Source organism: Callospermophilus lateralis, chromosome 2 (assembly GCF_048772815.1).
Source record: "Callospermophilus lateralis isolate mCalLat2 chromosome 2, mCalLat2.hap1, whole genome shotgun sequence".
NCBI classification, from domain to species: Eukaryota; Metazoa; Chordata; class Mammalia; order Rodentia; family Sciuridae; genus Callospermophilus; species Callospermophilus lateralis.
Genome location: NC_135306.1, coordinates 155,562,869 through 155,581,130, shown reverse-complemented (window position 1 = coordinate 155,581,130; position 18,262 = coordinate 155,562,869). Strand labels below are relative to the sequence as shown.

Genomic DNA, 18,262 nt, shown 5'->3' with positions numbered 1-18,262 from the left:
ATAGTAACTAAAGGTGTCTTTATAAGAACACCTCTACCTGATCATGATGTACTTTATTATTGTGATGGAATCCTAAAGTTGAAATATGTCATGATACATTTTCTATGTCAAAAGAATAGAATATAGACCTAAGTAGATATTTTCCAAACTTAGACATACACTTGGCCAACAGGTATATGAAAAAACATGCTCCATATCTCTAAATGATCAAGGAATTATGAATGAAACACAATGAGGCAACACTTCACTGCCTTAAGAATGGTTATTATACAAAGGGCAAAAATAAAAAATGCTGGTGAGGAAATGGGGAAGGGGAATTCATATGCTGTTGGTGGAAATGTAAATTAGTATAACCATTATTGTAAATAGTAAGTACATTCCAAAAAGACTGTAAAAGGAAATTCCCATATGATTCAGAAATGCCATTACAGAGTTTATGTCCAAATGAAATAAAATCAGTATGTCAAAAGGCATCTGCATTTGCATATCAATTATAGCAAAATTCACAACAGCTATGCACTGAAAGAAAATCTAAACACCCATCAGGGATGATTGAACAAAGGGAAGATGACATGTATACACAATGGAATAATCCATAACAATGAAGGAAACCCTGTCATTTGTGACATCATGGATGGAACTGAAAGACATGTTAAGTGAAATAAGCCATGCAAAAAATCAAAATTACGTATGATCTCACTCACATGGAGAGTCTAAATATACTGACCACATAGAAGTAGAGAATATATCTAGGAAAAAGAAATGGCCAAAGAGTGACAGCTGGAAATTAGGACGAGTTCCCAGAATAAACAACTCTGCATGGATAATTCAATAAGTCCTGAGAGATGCTCCTACTCCAGAGAAATAATAACACTTCAGACAGTAGACAGAGACCAAGAAGCAAGCTAAAATTTAATAAAAATTAGAAAAGGTAAGAAGAGCAAAAGCACCCCAGGTTGAGCCGCAGAATGAGAGCTCCTCAAAGCTATGTTCCCTGACCACACGATCTAAAGCAGCCTTGAGTTTATAACCAATAACTTGCTTTTAAAAAAAAAAATTATTTTTTAGTTGTGGTTGGACAGAATACCTTTTATTTTTCTATTTTTATATGGTGCTGAGGATGGAACCCAGGACCCTGAAATTGCTAAGCGAGCACTCTACCACTGAGCCACAACCCCAGCACCTATAACATGCTTTCTTACACTTAATTTATTCTGAAAGTATTTTATTCATTCATGTGCTTACCCATGGTCTAATTAACCTGTTAATATGTAAAAACACCTTAAGGGCAAAAACCTAACCTGTCTTACTTATCAATGAACCCACAGCTCCTAGAATATTTTCCAGCATGGGTAGCCCTCAATAAATATGCGTGAAATAGATTCCTGAATTTTAGCATCTCTTTGTTAAATCTCTAGTCAGAAGTAAGACTAAATAATCAGTAGGTGTGATGGATTCATCCTTTGATTTCACCAGCAAGCATTTGTTGAAACAGATATGAACATTTCAAGTTTTTTAAAATTATTATTAAGAATTCTCGTTATTAACTCTTGTGCTATGGGTGTCCTATTAAGGAATTTGGAGCCCGACCCCACAATATGTAGATTGGAGCCAACTTTTCTTCTATCAGACGCAGAGTCTCTGATTTGATATCAAGGTCCTTGATCCATTTTGAGTTAACTTTTGGCATGGAGAGAGAAGGGGATTCAGTTTCATTTTGTTGCATATGGATTTCCAGTTTTCCCAGCACCATTTGTTGAAGATGCTATCTTTCCTCCATTGCATGCTTTTAGCCCCTTTATCAAATATAAGATAGTTGTAATTTTGTGGATTGGTCTCTGTGTCCTCTATTCTATACCATTGGTCCACCTGCCTGTTTTGGTACCAGTACCATGCTGTTTTTGTTACTATTGCTCTGTAGTACAGTTTGAAATCTGGTATCGCTACACCTCCTGATTCACGCTTCCTGCTTAGAATTGCTTTTGCTATTCTGGGTCTTTTATTTTTCCATATGAATTTCATGATTGCTTTATCTATTTCTACAAGAAATGCCGTTGGGATTTTGATTGGCATTGCATTGAACCTATAGAGAACTTTTGGTAATATCTCCATTTTGATGATGTTAGTTCTGCCTATCCATGAACAGGGTATATTTTTCCATCTTCTAAGATCTTCTTCTATTTCTCTCTTTAGGGTTCTGTAGTTTTCATTGTATAAATCTTTCACCTCTTTTGTTAGGTTGATTCCCAAGTATTTTAATTTTTTTTTGAGGATATTGTGAATGGGGTGTTTTTCCTCATTTCTGTTTCAGAAGTTTTGTCGCTGATATACAGAAATGCCTTTGATTTATGCGTATTGATTTTATATCCTGCCACTTTGCTGAATTCATGTATTAGTTCTAGTAGTTTCTTTGTAGACCCTTTTGGGTCTTCTAGGTATAGAATCATGTCATCCACAACAAATGGGACTTACTTAAACTAAAAAGTTTTTTCTCAGCAAGAGAAACAATAAGAGAGGTAAACAGGGAGCCTACATCATGGGAACAAATGTTTACTCCTCACACTTCAGATAGAGCCCTAATAGCCAGAGTATACAAAGAACTCAAAAAATTAAACAATAAGAAAACAAATAACCCAATCAACAAATGGGCCAAAGACCTGAACAGACACTTCTCAGAGGAGGACATACAATCAATCAACAAGTACATGAAAAAATGCTCACCATCTCTAGCAGTCAGAGAAATGCAAATCAAAACCACCCTAAGATACCATCTCACTCCAGTAAGATTGGCAGCCATTATGAAGTCAAACAACAACAAGTGCTGGCGAGGATGTGGGGAAAAGGGTACACTTGTTCATTGCTGGTGGGGCTGCCAATTGGTGCAGCCAATATGGAAAGCAGTATGGAGATTCCTGGGAAAGCTGGGAATGGAACCACCATTTGACCCAGCTATTGCCCTTCTCGGACTATTCCCTGAAGACCTTAAAAGAGTGTACTACAGGGATACTGCCACATCGATGTTCATAGCAGAACAATTCACAATAGCTAGACTGTGGAACCAACCCCGATGCCCCTCAATAGATGAATGGATAAAAAAAAAATGTGGCATTTATACACAATGGAGTACTATGCAGCACTAAAAAATGACAAAATCATGGAATTTGCAGGGAAATGGATGGCATTAGAGCAGATTATGCTAAGTGAAGCTAGCCAATCCCTAAAAAACAAATGCCAAATGTTTTCTTTGATATAATGAGAGCAACTAAGAACAGAGCAGGGAGGAAGAGCAGGAGGAAAAGATTAACATTAAATAGAGGGCTGGGGATGTGGCTCAAGCGGTAGCGCGCTCGCCTGCCATGCATGCGGCCTGGGTTCGATCCTCAGCACCACATACAAACAGAGATGTTGTGTCCGCCGAATACTAAAAAATAAATATTAAAAAAAATTCTCTCTCTCTCTCTCTCTCTCTCTCTCTCTCTCTCTCTCCTCTCTCACTCTCTCTTTAAAAAAAAAAAACATTAAATAGAGTCATGAGGTGGGAGGGAAAGGGAGAGAAAAGGGAAATTGCATGGAAATAGAAGGAGACCCTCATTGTTATACAAAATTACATATAAGAGGTTGTGAGGGGAATGGGAAAAAAATAAGGAGAGAAATGAATTACAGTAGATGGGGTAGAGAGAGAAGATGGGAGGGGAGGGGAGGGGGGATAGTAGAGGATAGGAAAGGTAGCAGAATACAACAGTTAATATTATGGCATTATGTAAAAATGTGGATGTGTAACCGATGTGATTCTGTAATCTTTGTAATGTTTTAAATAACCAATAAAAAAAAGAATTCTCACACTAAAGAAAACATGAAGAAGGTAAAAATTATAGTCAGGATACAATCTGCATTTATGGAATGCAGATTGGAATTTAATGGAATGTAGAATGGAATGTGTTCTTGTCCAAATTGAAGCAACCAAGAAAGTATAATGCTCAAGATATCTTAGACTCAAGATATAGAAAGCAAGATCCAAGGGGGAGGTAAGTAGGAGCAGGAGGTGACAGACATTTCTTCCATGGGGACAAGAGGGAAGAACACAAGGATGATTATTAATGATAGTCTTAAATTTTAAGGTGGAAAAATTTGAAAGTGAGAAAGGCCTGACCAGATGTCTTAGACATCATCTGGATTTACAAAGTGAGGTTACAAAGGTGGGAGGAGCTTCAATGATTGCTTTGTTTTTCTTTCCTACTGTCCTAGGCTCCTCTATGGGTCTTAGATTGGAAGTTCCACCAATGTTCTTGGACCTTGTTTCCTCATTTCTCCAACCCCATTGTCTAGCAAAGTGCCTGGCAATTAGGAAGGGAGCCATCTGTGTATACAAATCAGATGTAAAATTGTGAATATGTGTTATCTGATTGTGAGATGTGAAGGAAGAGAAAACCAAAAATTATTCTCTTTAGGGCCTGAGACACTGAGAAGATTGGAATTTTATGTGTTGTTTTTGCCCACTGTTTATCTCTTCAGATCATACAAGTATATTCTTTTATTTTTGGCTTCCTCTGCAGAACTTCATATTGTGAGGTTAACTCATAATGTTGTGTATGGCTATCATACTTATTTTCAGTTATGTATATTATTTTTATACAAAAACAAATATATCCCAAATGCTTTACTCATTTGCATGTGATAGACATTTGAGTTGTTTTCAGCATGTAAAATATTTCCAGAATGTTAAATAATATTTTAGTGCAGTTGTTCTCAATATTAATATTGCATAATAAGCATCTGGAGACATTTATAAAAATGTGGATTCCTAGCTTCTCTTATAGTTCCAATAGGATATATTTCAGTACTGTGAATGAACAGCATTGGCATGAAATTCTTGTGGATATGTCTTGTGGTCTGTGTTTATATATTGGCATATACCTGGAGATGGAACTCTTGGCTTCTCTCTGCTGTTTTATTTTGTATATATGTGATGTACTGTTTTATATGGATATGTTCTTCTTGGGGCTGAGATTTATTTTATATTTTTCATCCCATTATTTAGGTTACAGTCCCCCTATTTTGTGTCATGACTGCCCTCTGTTATTATCTGATACATTCAAAAATAACTATCTATCAACTATTCACATAGTCACTCTTATGACCAGCAAGGACCACACACATTATCCTTCTTCATGCAATACCATCTCCTATACTGATTCAGAAACAAATTTAATTATAAATTGTTCTAATTTTATATTATATAAAATTATTCATGCTAATTGTTTTGCTTATTCCTTTATTAATTTGACTAGTATGTGCTCTTAGATTCCAATTCAAATTCCCTAGGCATACTAAAAATAATGCCGTACTACCACGTATTCAGTGTTGCTGTGGAGAAGCTGATATAGATCTACATTTTGTTTATCTTTAAATAACATAATTTATTTATCTTATTCTTTATTTTGAAATTATAAAAGTTGGGGCTGGGGTGTAGCTCAGTTGGTAGAGTGCTTACCTTCCATGCACAAGACCCTGGGTTCAAGCCCCAGCACCAAAAAAAAAAAAAAAAAACAAAAAAAAACGGATACAAGTTTTGCCAGCATATATCCAATTATTGATGCTGTTAAATATTTGATGTATATTTTCAATAAGAAAAATCACTTTCTGTAGCAGCTCTTATAAAGGTCAGGCGAGCGTCGGAGGAAGAGACCACCAAGAGACTATCTCATGCAACGGCAAAGGGTTTATTGACCAGAATGCTGGGGCTCAGAGCTCACTTGAACAGAGCAAAGAGATAGAGCAAAGAGTCCTGAGAACAGCTTAAGCAGAGCTTATATACTTTCCTTGGAGAGGGCAGGGAGAGAAGTTACATTTTGCAGTTTGGCAGTTGGGGACAGCACATTCTGGGAACAAGATTAGCAAACAGTTTGCAGTTGGGGACAGCACATTTTGGGAACAAAATTAGCAAACAGTTCTTAAGATTTCAACAATGTTTTGTTAAGCATACAGAAAAACGGAATAACAAGTACCTGTTTTATTAACCTTTCACTCTGGGAAAAATTCCTTATATCTTTGGTAATTTTCTCCCATATTCTTAGTGACATTACTTCAAAATCAGTCAGTCAGAGTTGGCTGTATTTCTGGACCTATGGTCTATGTCTCATTAGACTTCACCTTGTTTATTTGTCTTATGATGCTAAATTCTGGAACAATGCTCAGGTAAACATTCTAACATTCTAGCTGAAGCTTCATGTGTATATATGCAAATATTCACCAAGCAAATACTTTAACAATTAACCTCAAATGAGTTGTTTTTAAGTGCACGTAACCCGGAATGGCAATTTTTCTTTTTTAATTGGTAGAGAGGACAATATTTTTTTCTTCTTTTTAAAAATTTGTTCTAATTAGTTATACATGACATTACAATGTATTTTGACATAAGTATAGTAAATCTTCTCATTCTTCTGGTTCTACATGACGTAGAATCACATTGCTCATGTAATCATAGGATAATAATGTTTGATTTATTCTACTACAAAGTTTCTTCATTCAAATATCTTCTTAGGATAGCCACCTTCAAAATATAATTGACCAGTTGGCAAATTTTATCAATTTGATTTGAGATGTTTACAAAAATTATAGTTTGTGAAAGGTACCTAAATATCTCCTGTTGGAACTATAAGAGAAGCTAAGAATCCACATTTTTATAAATGTCTCTAGATGCTTATTATGCAATATTAATATTGAGAACAACTGCACTAAAATATTAATTCAGTCTTTTGACACTAAGTTGACTTAAAACCAAAGGCAACTCTCTAATACATGAATACACTGATTGATTCAGTCACAGAAATGAGGGCACTGCAATCCTAAACACCTCCCTTAGTTTCCTGCAATTTTTGCCTCTCCTTGAATGAACTTCTCCCTTCCTGCTCTAAATCTATCTCCATAACACAACAAAAAGCTCTATGTCAAGCTAAGAGGAAAAAACCTTTGTTTAAATCAGTGTCTGAAGTCTCCTAGGTTGATGATATGGACAAAATAATCTACATCCAGCACATAATTCCCCCTTTGTTGACAATAGTAGCTTTCACAACATTTTGGCTTGTCTTCCACATTCATAATTGCTTGTGTTTCTACTTATCTGCATTTAGACAACACCAGCCCCAGAGGCAGACAGGGCTATAAAGGATTACTCACTACCTTTGGACACTATCTGGATGAGTGCCTTATATACAGTTCTTAAATCTACACAATAATTTATATGTATTTAAATTAGATTATGGGTCAATGAAAAGAGGAAATACGGATTTGAACAAGTATGTAATCCTGTGGCCTCTTATTATAGGCTTCTTAGAACTGACAAATTTGACTGTTTATGTCATTACAAAGGAATTCCTTGCAGACACTGTAGCCAAGGGAAAAAGACTCCTTGTACATTTCTTATCAGTAAAAGGTAACTTTTAGAAAAGATAACGAAGTGAGTTCTGGAGGTACCTAGCACATCCTTGCATAATCCTCATTAGAGGTCATCTTAGTTGACTCCACAATGTGCAAGAACTCAGTCTTTTGCAAGAGCTAAATACAGAATGAATGGTCACATTGTTCTCTCTCTAGTCAACAGAAAACCTTATTTTTCCAATTTTGCTTGGTAATAAAAAAAAAAAACTGGTGTCTTGTGGGGTACAAACTTATACTCCCAATTCACTTATGGATCATATTTTCCCTTGGAAACATATCAAAGCACTGTCAGCTCCCCTCAGTGGGTCATGTTAAAGAATGTCTTCAAATCCATTTCACTATTATACAGGGTGCAGTAGAGCCTACTCAGTGCAGAATGCAGTGAGGCGAGTCTCATGAGACCCACACTAACTCCCCAGCTCCTACAACCAGAACATTGTGGAAATGTGAACCAGGTTGTACAGTAGAGAAAACTCTCAGTGAGTTCACCATCCTCCGTGTCCTGCTCAGTCCATTTCAGTAACCATTCAAGAAATCCAGCTCAGTAGAAACCTTGGTAGGAAAAATCAGTTGCCACTGATATCCTGTTATTTTCGTTCCTCCCTCACATATTTAGTAATCAAGGCTTGGTCACAACCTCCATGTCTCCTAGAGGAAAGCCCCATTTTTTAGAGAAAGAAACCTTAAGACTTACCAAAACTTTAGCAGAAAAAGAGACACAAAATCTCTGATTAGTCTCAGTCTATACTAAAATGATGAATCTTCTCTATGTTAGAACAGTTTACATGGCTAATGTTGTTGGTAACTGCTGGCAAAAAAGTAAGGAGCTAGGTGGATGCTACCTCTGAAAGTTAAAGCACAGGATCGGAATCGTGGGCTATAGCTCTGATATGCACTTTCAAGTATAGTAGCCAGGAAAAAGGCATGTTTTAAAATCAGGCTGTCTTGAGCATTAATTTCTTTCCCATTGTTATCTTCCATGTCTTCCTCATAATTTTGAAATATATGGGTGTACAAACTCCTGTATTCACACTCTCTATAGGAATATGTCTTGCTGTTTCATGTTCAATCTTCACCATCCTCTGTGGATTGGACAGAAACCCTCTCTCTCTTGGGAGTTTCTCTTTTTCCTGTGTCCATACCAAGTTTTTAAGATTCTCAGGTCTTTGGACCTTGTTCTTCCCATTAAAACCTCTTGTGTCTTTTTATAATATTTTTTTCCTAATGCTTTATTTGTTTCCTGGGAGCTTTGGCTCTTAGGATGAAATTAGCTAGAAATCCTGTCAGCAAATTTGCCTCAATCACTTGGAAAGAGATGGGTTCACCAAGTGGATCACATGTTCTGAATAATCCAGCTAAAATTCTTGAGCCTCTTAAGTCCCATGTTCCTTCTGCCCACTGAACATGATATTAGGTGTGATAACAGGTATCTTGCAGGTTATATGTATCCTCTAATAAGAGCCAAACAGAACTGTTTCCAGGAGATACACTCCCTTGGGCTGCACTTTTCTCTTTTTTCTCTCTGAATTATAATCTCTCAAACCAAATGCTATGGTCTGAATATAAGGTTTCCCCAAAACACTCATGTGTGAGATAATGTAAGAAGGCTTAGTGATGGAACAATTAAGTTAGGACAGCCTTAACATTATCAACACATTAATTTTCTGATAGGATTAACTAAGTAGTAACTATAGGCTTCTAGGGTATGACCTGACATGGTGGGCCCCTGGGGGTGTACCTTTGGAATACGTATTATTTCTCTGCTGAGCAGACCTCTCTCTGTACTCCCTAATGTGATGTATTGAACTGCTTCTCTCCACCACACCCTTCTGATGATGAGGTGATGTTAAGCATCACCTTGAGCCCTGAGGAATGGAGAAGGCTGTCTATGAAATGAGATCTCTGAAACTATGAGCCCTTAAATAAACTTTTCCTCCTATATATTTGTTCTTGTAAAGTCTTTGGTCACAGCAGTGAAAAGCTGACTGAAATGCTGAAAAATTCTCTGGAAACCCTTGTGAACATTATGCCTTATAAGTCATCTGTTATAGATCTTCCAGGTCCATGATAAAGGTGCTCATCTGTACAGATTTGCACAAACAATAACACTGTCACTTCTAAGAGAATGAGATTCTCCTTTGTCTTGATTGTGGCAACCCTTTTTTGTCCTCTATCTTTTCTATGAGAATGTACCTCATCCAAATCACATCCCATTGGAAAACGAGATTGTGGTTCTTGGAGGAGCTTTCAAAAATTCAGATAATAATATAGTTAAAATCTATTGAGTTCCTCTGACAAGTCAAACACTTGAATGAACACTTTATATAGTTCAGTTGTCAATCAGATAGAAAGGCCTCATGGCTCATGTCTTGTATGATGTCCTCTTCTGCCTTCTAGCCAATAGAATGTTGCAAAGACAGAGTGGGATTTTTCAAAAATGATCAATTTTGAATAAGCAAAGTAGGGATCATCTCTGTTGAGATGCACTTCATCTGGAAAATGCCCTTAAAAGACAGATTGGGTCTTTACAAGAGAGATTAGGCAAATATTTTTCTTGTTTGGTGTCTAGAATAAGTAAGATGCCATGTTGTGAGAGGAACTATGGAGAGGACTATGTGGCAAGAAACTACAGGCAGGCTCCAGGAGCTGAGAACAATGAAGACAAAAGCCAGAAAGAAATGGGAACTTCAGTCCTACGATCCAAGGAACTGAATTCTGCCTACGTTACACTTGCATGCAGCTTATTATTCCAGTTAAACCTACATGAGAAAATAACTCAGTTCAAACCTGCATCGCAAGATTGTGAGACCCCGAGAAGAGGACTCAGTCAAGCAGGGGTCTTTACTAATTGGCTGAGGGTTCTTTTGATCAATATGTATAGAAATTGGGAAAAGACAAAGTGCAGCTCCCTCAGTGATATCAGCTATAAGACATGGATGCCAAGAGCTCTCAACCCTTACTTTGCAACTATCCTAGTTGCTCTCAGCAGCTGTACTTAGCAACTTGCCACAGCACTCCACAGCCAGAGCCAACCATTCCTAGCAGCAAATGAAGCCAGAAGCTAACAGCTCTCAGCAGCACCACTGTTGGTCTCCCAGCAGCTCTTGACCATTCTCTGAAGTGTTTCGGTCTCTCTGGCTGCACAGTATTCTGCAGTAGCAACCCTTGGTATTACCAGATCTTAGTGCAACGAGTTAGCTTGTTGTATTAGTATTAAAAATTATAAATAGTCAAAACAATACAAAAAAAGCTTTGGGGGTTTATACTGCATCACAGTGGGGTGAGGTATTGGGCAGTGCAGTGCTAGAGCTTCCCAATTAGCCCAGTAGGACTGAAAGGAATACTGCATATATATACAAAAGGGGCAGAGCAAACTATATGCACAGTCTCTTGCCTGTTGACCATAGCTCTCTGCACTGTAGGGCCAGGCTATGCAGGCATCCTACGCTCACCTGTCTACTGTCTTTCATTGGTGGAAGAGATGCTATTTATATACCAGAGTGGCAACATCTGAAGCAGTGATAAGGTAGGCAGAGACATCCAGAGTGGTAGTAGGTCAGAATAGTCTGGGGTGGTAGCATGGTCTGAAGCGTTGCAACTAAAGTGAAGTGCCCTGTAGACATATTGAGACACCTGGACCAGCTATAGTTGTCATTATTACACCTGGGCTGGACTGCTAAAGAAGCAGTCACTTTATTGGCAACTCCCATTGTTAATATTGTAGTGGTATGAATGAAGTCAAGCTGCTTCTGCCTCCAATTTAATTTCAGAAGCAGTGGTTTTGATCAGATACCTTTTAGATGAGGAGTCTGAGGGGATGAAATGACATCAGCAGTCCCTTAATCCTGCCTGGCTGAGTGCAGTGATCATGGCATGAATCCTGGCAGATAACTGTCAGTCTAGTGGCCAGGCACTGGAGCTGGCAGTGGTTCCATTGGAACACAGTGAGGCCACAGCAACCACAAACACTTGCAGATGTCTTGACTCATCCCTCAGGGATAGATGAGGACACTGCCTGCTTTTGCAGCTAAAATGGTCCCAGGTCTGATCCTTACTCTACTTCCATCTTGTCCAGCAAGCTCAGGATGGCTCAGCTGCAATGACAGTGTACCAGGGAAAAACTTGACAGCTGTCGGTTGAACAGCTGATCCAGAGATGACCTCCATCACAAATTATCTGGCAGATTTGGCTATTTAAAAGGAAAGAATAGAAAAATATATTCAGAACATTTTAAGTGCAATGATTAGAGGTAAAGATACTTGTATTAATAATGATCTGGTAATAAAGGACTTCACTTGTTATGTATTACCCACAGATAATAAAATCCTTGATTATCTGGAAGAAAGCAATATTCAATACAAGATAACTTTCTTCTCCAGCAAATTCAATCCAGCACTTACTATTTGGCCCAAGTTTTTACAAGGAGAGACCTTCTCTTGGGGAAGATCCGGCCTCCTAGTCTGTCTCAGTGCCTAGACTCATGAAACACATTTTGATTGATGTGTGTTGTTTGAAGGTAATAATTTTGTGCTAATTTGTTACACAGTGATGCAAAAATAACATATGTTTTAGGTAAGGAAAAGTTCAGTGCTGTTCTAGCAAATACTGAAAATCGTGGGAGCATATTTGGAATCAGGCCTGAAGCTGGAAGATAGAAGAATATTGAGGAACATGACAGAGACATTTTAAAGAACCTTAAATGGACCATTAGTAGAAACCTGGACTCAGGATGCTGAAGTGAGTGCTCAGAAGAAAGTATGGAACATGTCATCAGAACAAAAAGAAAAATATCCTTATTATATGGTGGCAGAAAGCCTGGCAAAATTATGTCCTGGAGTTATATACATAGCAGAACTGTTAAGTGATAAAATTGCTTATATATATATAAGGAATTTCCAAAGTGTTGAAGTGACTCCTGATTTCTTCTTGCTGACAATAAAATATAAGTGGAGTGTTAAACTGAGGAAATGATTCTCAAACAAAGAGAAACCAGACCTCTGTGATGTTGGAATTTCTCATGAACTCCAAAAGGCAAACACATTAGAATTAAGAGTTTCAGTCATGATTGCGGTATATGATTGTATGATCTTTTTCTAAAAATAAGCAGTTACACAAATTATTCTTTCAAAAAATAAGATTTGCCTCGAAAATACCAATAAAACTAGAATCCCCCGAGGAAGCTTTAGGATACTCTCTCTTTCCATCTTTTTTGATGGCTGGTGTGGGTTGTAATTATTTAAGGAACAATTTGAAATCTTCTTTGGATAGACTTTCTTTTTCATATGTTTTCCCTGAAGTCTCAGTTCCTCTAGCCTGTGTTCAGCTGAGCTATTGGTACAAATTTATTTTAATTCTTGGAGAAAATGAAAAAATAGTCTCACCTGATCTTTGCATTGGCTCAGTGTTGGGATATTCTCTCAACTCCTACTCAGACCTCTTCACTTCCTGCATTTCCTGAGCCTAAATATCAGTCAGAGGTGTAATCTTGGGTCTTCTCAAGCATTTACTTGGTATATACTCTGCTGTGGGAATGCATGTGGCTTTATCATTTCCTGTATTAGGAAGCATTCAAAGTTCTACTTCCCATTATTTCTCTCTCCCTAGTTTTTTCTATCAGGTTTTTAACCCATCTACAGCTTTTTCTCTTTTTCTTTTTTCACAGGAAATAAGGTTAACACATTTTCCTTGTAATATTTTTATGGAATATCCTTAAAAAGTCATTTTTATGACCTAAGAGAACCCAAAGCTAAGGGGAAGAAAAAGAAAAAGAGTTTCTTTGACAGTTCCTCAAATGGCACCAAATGGGTTGAACAGATGAAATTCATGAAAAATAAGATTTTCTCTGGTCTTTTAGATTTAGGGACCAAGATTCTACTCTGGGAATAAAGACTGCTCTCTTCAAGACCTCTGCTGAACAGGGGAGGACTCTGAACCAAGAGTAAGCAAAAATGCCACAGCATTCCCCTACCACTTTTATGTTGCCTTTTTATTGTTTCAGCTTTCACCTTGCAATCGTAAACCTTTGGCTAATTTCCAGGGTTCCAGCAAAGATGATTCTGATAGTTTCACTTGTTTGTCCAATGTTTCATTGAAAATGTAGAGCACTGGAGCCACTCACTTATCACATAAAATGTGACTCCTGTATGATCTATTTCATAATATACATAATCTGGTGTCGAACTATATGTTTAAATCATATGGAGAAGATTTGAAAGTATGAAGTCTGATTGTAAGTTATTACAGAGTGACATAAATCGAGGGCTGCTCTTTGGAGCATAGACAAAGAAATACTAAAATAGGATGAATTTGATGGGCAAACAAAAGGAGGACAGTTTTGGTAAACAGGCGATGAGTGCAATTTAGGACATCTTGTTTTAATCTACCTTCAAAGGGAGTTCTGGCTGGTGAAGACCACATCCATGTCTTAGGCTGATCACTAGACTGACTCTCAAAATGCATACTGTCATTCCTTCATTCAAGACATTCAATTTTCTTCACCCCTTTCCCCTATGGCCAACAACAACAACCAAAAAATTGAATGTCCTATGTCCATAACTCCCGTTCTATTCTGTGTAGGCCAAAGGTGTATCAATCATTAGAGACACAATGAAAACATTGTATATATTCTCCTAATGCAGCTATTAGGCTGGGTTGTTTCCTTATTGTTACAGTGTTCTTTATAATTAATGAATTGCTAGTTTTTTGTATCAATTACATAAGGACTTTTGCCAAATCTTTCTGAAGTGATTACTGATTTTCAATTTATCCATGCAATACTCTAAATTTCTGTTTTATTTTATAATAGATTATTTTTAGATAATTTTTATATTCAAAAACAAAACAGAGCAGAAGGTAGAGAGATTTCTTATCTACCACTTTTTCCTCTACTGTATAGCCATGTTACCAACATCTGCCACCAGAATGGTACTTTTTTAAACACTGATGAATCTACACTGACACATCAATATCACCTCAAATCCATGGTTTACATTATGGTTAACTTTTGGTGTTGTACATTCTTTTGAGTTTTGACACATGTTTACTGATATGCATCCACAATTATATAATCATACAGAATGCTTTTCCTACCCAAAAAATTCTCTGTACTTCATCAGTTCATCCTTCCATCCCAATTAAACTCTGGAAATATACTTTTACTATTTTCATACTTTGACTTGTCCCAGAAAATTGTGTTATTAGAACCATATAGTAAATAGTCTTTTCCGGTTGACTTTCTTCACTGAGTACTACACATGTATGGGTCCTATACATCTTTTCATTTTTTTCATAATAGATTTTATATTAGTGCTGAATTACATCCCATCATCTACATATGCCACAATGTATTTACCCATCTAACTACTGAATAAAATCCTTTGTTATCTTTAAGTTTTTGCAATTGTGAATAAATCTTCCACAAACCTCTATGTACAGGTTTTTTTATGGATATGGTTTCAACTCCTCTGTAGGAATATCAAGGATTTTTACTGCTGAGCTCTACATATTTTTCTTTTGATGGCCCATTAGTCCTTCCTGGATGTTTAAAAATCTGTGGTTGACATTTTCCTTCCTCTGAGTGCAGGATGTGGGGAAAATGACACCTAAGACAGTATATTGTCTGGGGTAAAGAAGAGAAAAGAAAAAAAAAAATCTAATCCTTCCCATCAGTCATTTCCCTGAAGCAAGACAGACCCTGGAAAGCAGATAGCTGTTAACCTGAGAATATCAATCTTGCCCCCATGACAATACCATGACCCTGGGGAGGGTAAGGCAAGCACTGGACCCTGACCTCTAACCTCCATGCCTGCCCTGTAAAAACACTGCCTAACAGAAACTATGGCCAGTAAAAACAAGTACCAGATGTTCACAACCTAGCCCTGACCAGATAAAGTTTTCACAGACTAAATGTAGTCTATGTAAACCCATATACCTCCATAATTGGTGCCATTTTCCATCCAGGAAGTGTGCCCAGAAGCTCAGACTCCTGTCTGCACTGCTGTGTAAAGGTTTTCCTGAATTCATGAGGTTGTAACAGTTTCAGTCATTTTGTGCTTGCACTGAAGAATGCAATATTTTATATCTTTTACTGTGCATTTTCTAGTGGTGAAGCCTCTTATTTTTTGTTTTCAGTGTTCACTTTGTACCATAATTCTTCAAGATTATATTATTTTGTATAGAAATTGTCTGTTATTTTCTTTCAGAGCATTAAAGACTCCATTCTCTTCTTTTGGCTTCCACTAGAGCTGCACAGAAGTCAGCTCTCTTTACCAGGTTTTTGAACAACTTATTATTTCTATCTTTTTGTCATCTTATTTCTTATTTTATGACAGTTTTTAAGTTTCTAATAATTCTGAAAATAAATTCCTTTTATGTTTCTTGCATTTGTAAAGGTCTTAAATTTTTTCTTTAACATGTAATGGGAAATTTCATTCATTTTTTAAAATACCTCTTAGTTGTTGATGGATCTTTATTTTATTTATTTATACATGGTGCTGAGAATCAAACCCAGTGACTCACACATGCTAGGCAAGTGCTCTACCACTGAGCCACAAACCCACAAACTCATTCATTATTTATTCAAATCATTTACCTCCCTTTTCAGATAGATACTTTCCACTACTGAATAAGCTTTTTGATGGTCTAAAGATTTGGGCTTAAATTTTTATTTATTGGAAATTTTAATGATGTTGTAGAATATAGGAAGCACAAGATGAAATGAGTATGATATTCTGTTAGTCCACCTTGCATCGTGGTAACAGAATACCTGGGATGGGATAATTTATGAGGAATGGAAACTTGTTAGCTCAGAGTCTTGGAGGCAGGAAATTTCAAGATCAAGTTTCCAGCTTCTGAGAAGCAATTTCTTGCTGGGTAATCACACAGCTGAAAGCAGAAGAAAAAGAAGTAAATAGGGACTTATTCACTGTCTATAATGTCATTAATGACACCTGCGAGGGCACCACCCTCTTGACCTTAAATTTCCCAAAGGCTCCACTTCACACTACCATTACAAAAAATCTGAATTCCAACATGGGTTCTGGAGGAGACAAATATTCAAACGATAGCATTCTACACTCAGCCTCTCAAACTCATGCCCCTATCACATATAAAATACATTCATCCCCTCTTAATAATTTTAAAATTCTTTATTAATTTTTTTACTTATATATGACAGTGGAATCCATTACAATTCACATTACACATATAGAGCACAATTTTTCTTATACCTGGTTGTATACAAAGTATATTCACACCAATTAGTGTCTTCATTCATGTACTTAGGTTAATGATGTCCATCACATTCCATCCTCATTGCTAATCCCCTGCCCCTGTCTCTTGCCCTCCAACCCCTCTGCCCTATCTAGAATTCATCTATTCCTCCATGCTCCCTCTCCCTACCCGACTATGAATCAGCCTCCTTATATCAGAGAAAACATTCACCATTTGTTTTGGGGGGATTGGTTAATTTTTCACTGATATACAGAAATGCCTTTGATTTTTGGATGTTGATTTTACATCCTGCAAATTCACCTAGTATTATCTTCTATAACTCCATCCATTTACCTGCAAATGCCATGATTTTATTCTCTTTTATTGCTGAGTAATATTCCATTGTGTGTAGATGCCACATTTTTTAATTGATTTATCTACTGAAGGGCATCTAGATTGGTTCCACAGTTTAACTCTAAACATTGATGTGAGTGTGTCCCTATAGTTTGCTGTTTTTAAGTCTTTTGGGTATAGATTGAGGAAAGTGATAGCTGGGTCAAATGGTGGTTCCTTTCCCAGATTTCCAAAGAAGCTCCATACTGCTTTCCATATTGGCTGCACCAATTTGCAGTCCCACTAGCAATGTATGAGTGTACCTTTTTCCCCACATTCTCGCCAACACTTATTGTTGTTTGTCTTCATAATAGCTGCCATTCTGACTGGAGTGAGATGTTATCTTAGAGTAGTTTTGGTTTGCTTTTCTCTAATAGCTAGACATGATGAACATTTTTTCATATATTTTTTGATTGATTGTATATTGTCTTCTGAGAAATATCTGTTCAGGTCCTTGGCCCATTTGTTGATTAGGTTATTTGTTTTTTTTTTTTTTTTTTTGGTGGTTAGCTTTTTGAGTTCTTTATATACCCTAGAGACTAGTGCTCTATCTGATGTGTGAGGGGTAAAAATTTGCTCCCAGGTTGTAGGCTCTCTGTTCACCTCACAGATTGTTTCTTTTGCTGAGAAGAAACTTTTTAATTAGTTTGATTCCATCCCATTTATTGATTCTTGGTTTTAATTCTTGCGCTATTGGAGTCTTATTAAGGAAGTTGGGCTCGCCATGCACAAAAGTTAACTCAAAATGGATCAAGGAGCTTGATATCAAATCAGAGACTCTGCATCTGATAGAAAAAAAGTTGGCTACAATCTACATACTGTGGGGTCGGGATCCAAATTCCTTAATAGGACACCCATAGTACAAGAGTTAATAACAAGAATCAACGAATGGGACTTACTTAAACTAAAAAGTTTTTTTCTCAGCAAACGAAACAATAATAGAGGTAAATAGGGAGCCTACATCCTAGGAACAAATTTTTACTCCTCACACGTCAGATAGAGTCCTAATATCCAGTGTATACAAAGAACTCAAAAAATTAAACAATAAGATAACAAATAACCCAATCAACAAATGGACCAAGGACCTGAACAGACACTTCTCAGAGGAGGACATACAATCAATCAACAAGTACATGAAAAAATGCTCACCATCTCTAGCAGTCAGAGAAATGCAAATCAAAACCACCCTAAGATACCATCTCACTCCAGTAAGATTGGCAGC

At 37.0% G+C, this 18,262-nt stretch overlaps 1 protein-coding gene across 5 annotated transcripts in view; it reads left to right on the top strand.

The window, feature by feature from the left end:
- The window catches only part of LOC143392775 (interferon-induced very large GTPase 1-like), a 71,922-nt gene that overhangs the window by 38,456 nt on the left and 15,204 nt on the right, over positions 1-18,262 (top strand). For 3 of the 5 annotated variants that reach the window (XM_076846795.1, XM_076846796.1, XM_076846797.1), the window contains one exon: positions 13,292-13,375. The exons of the other annotated variants lie outside the window; for them this stretch is intronic. The gene's annotated coding sequence lies outside the window, so the exon portion shown is untranslated. The remainder of the gene's footprint in view (positions 1-13,291; positions 13,376-18,262) is intronic. 5 annotated transcript variants of the gene reach the window in all.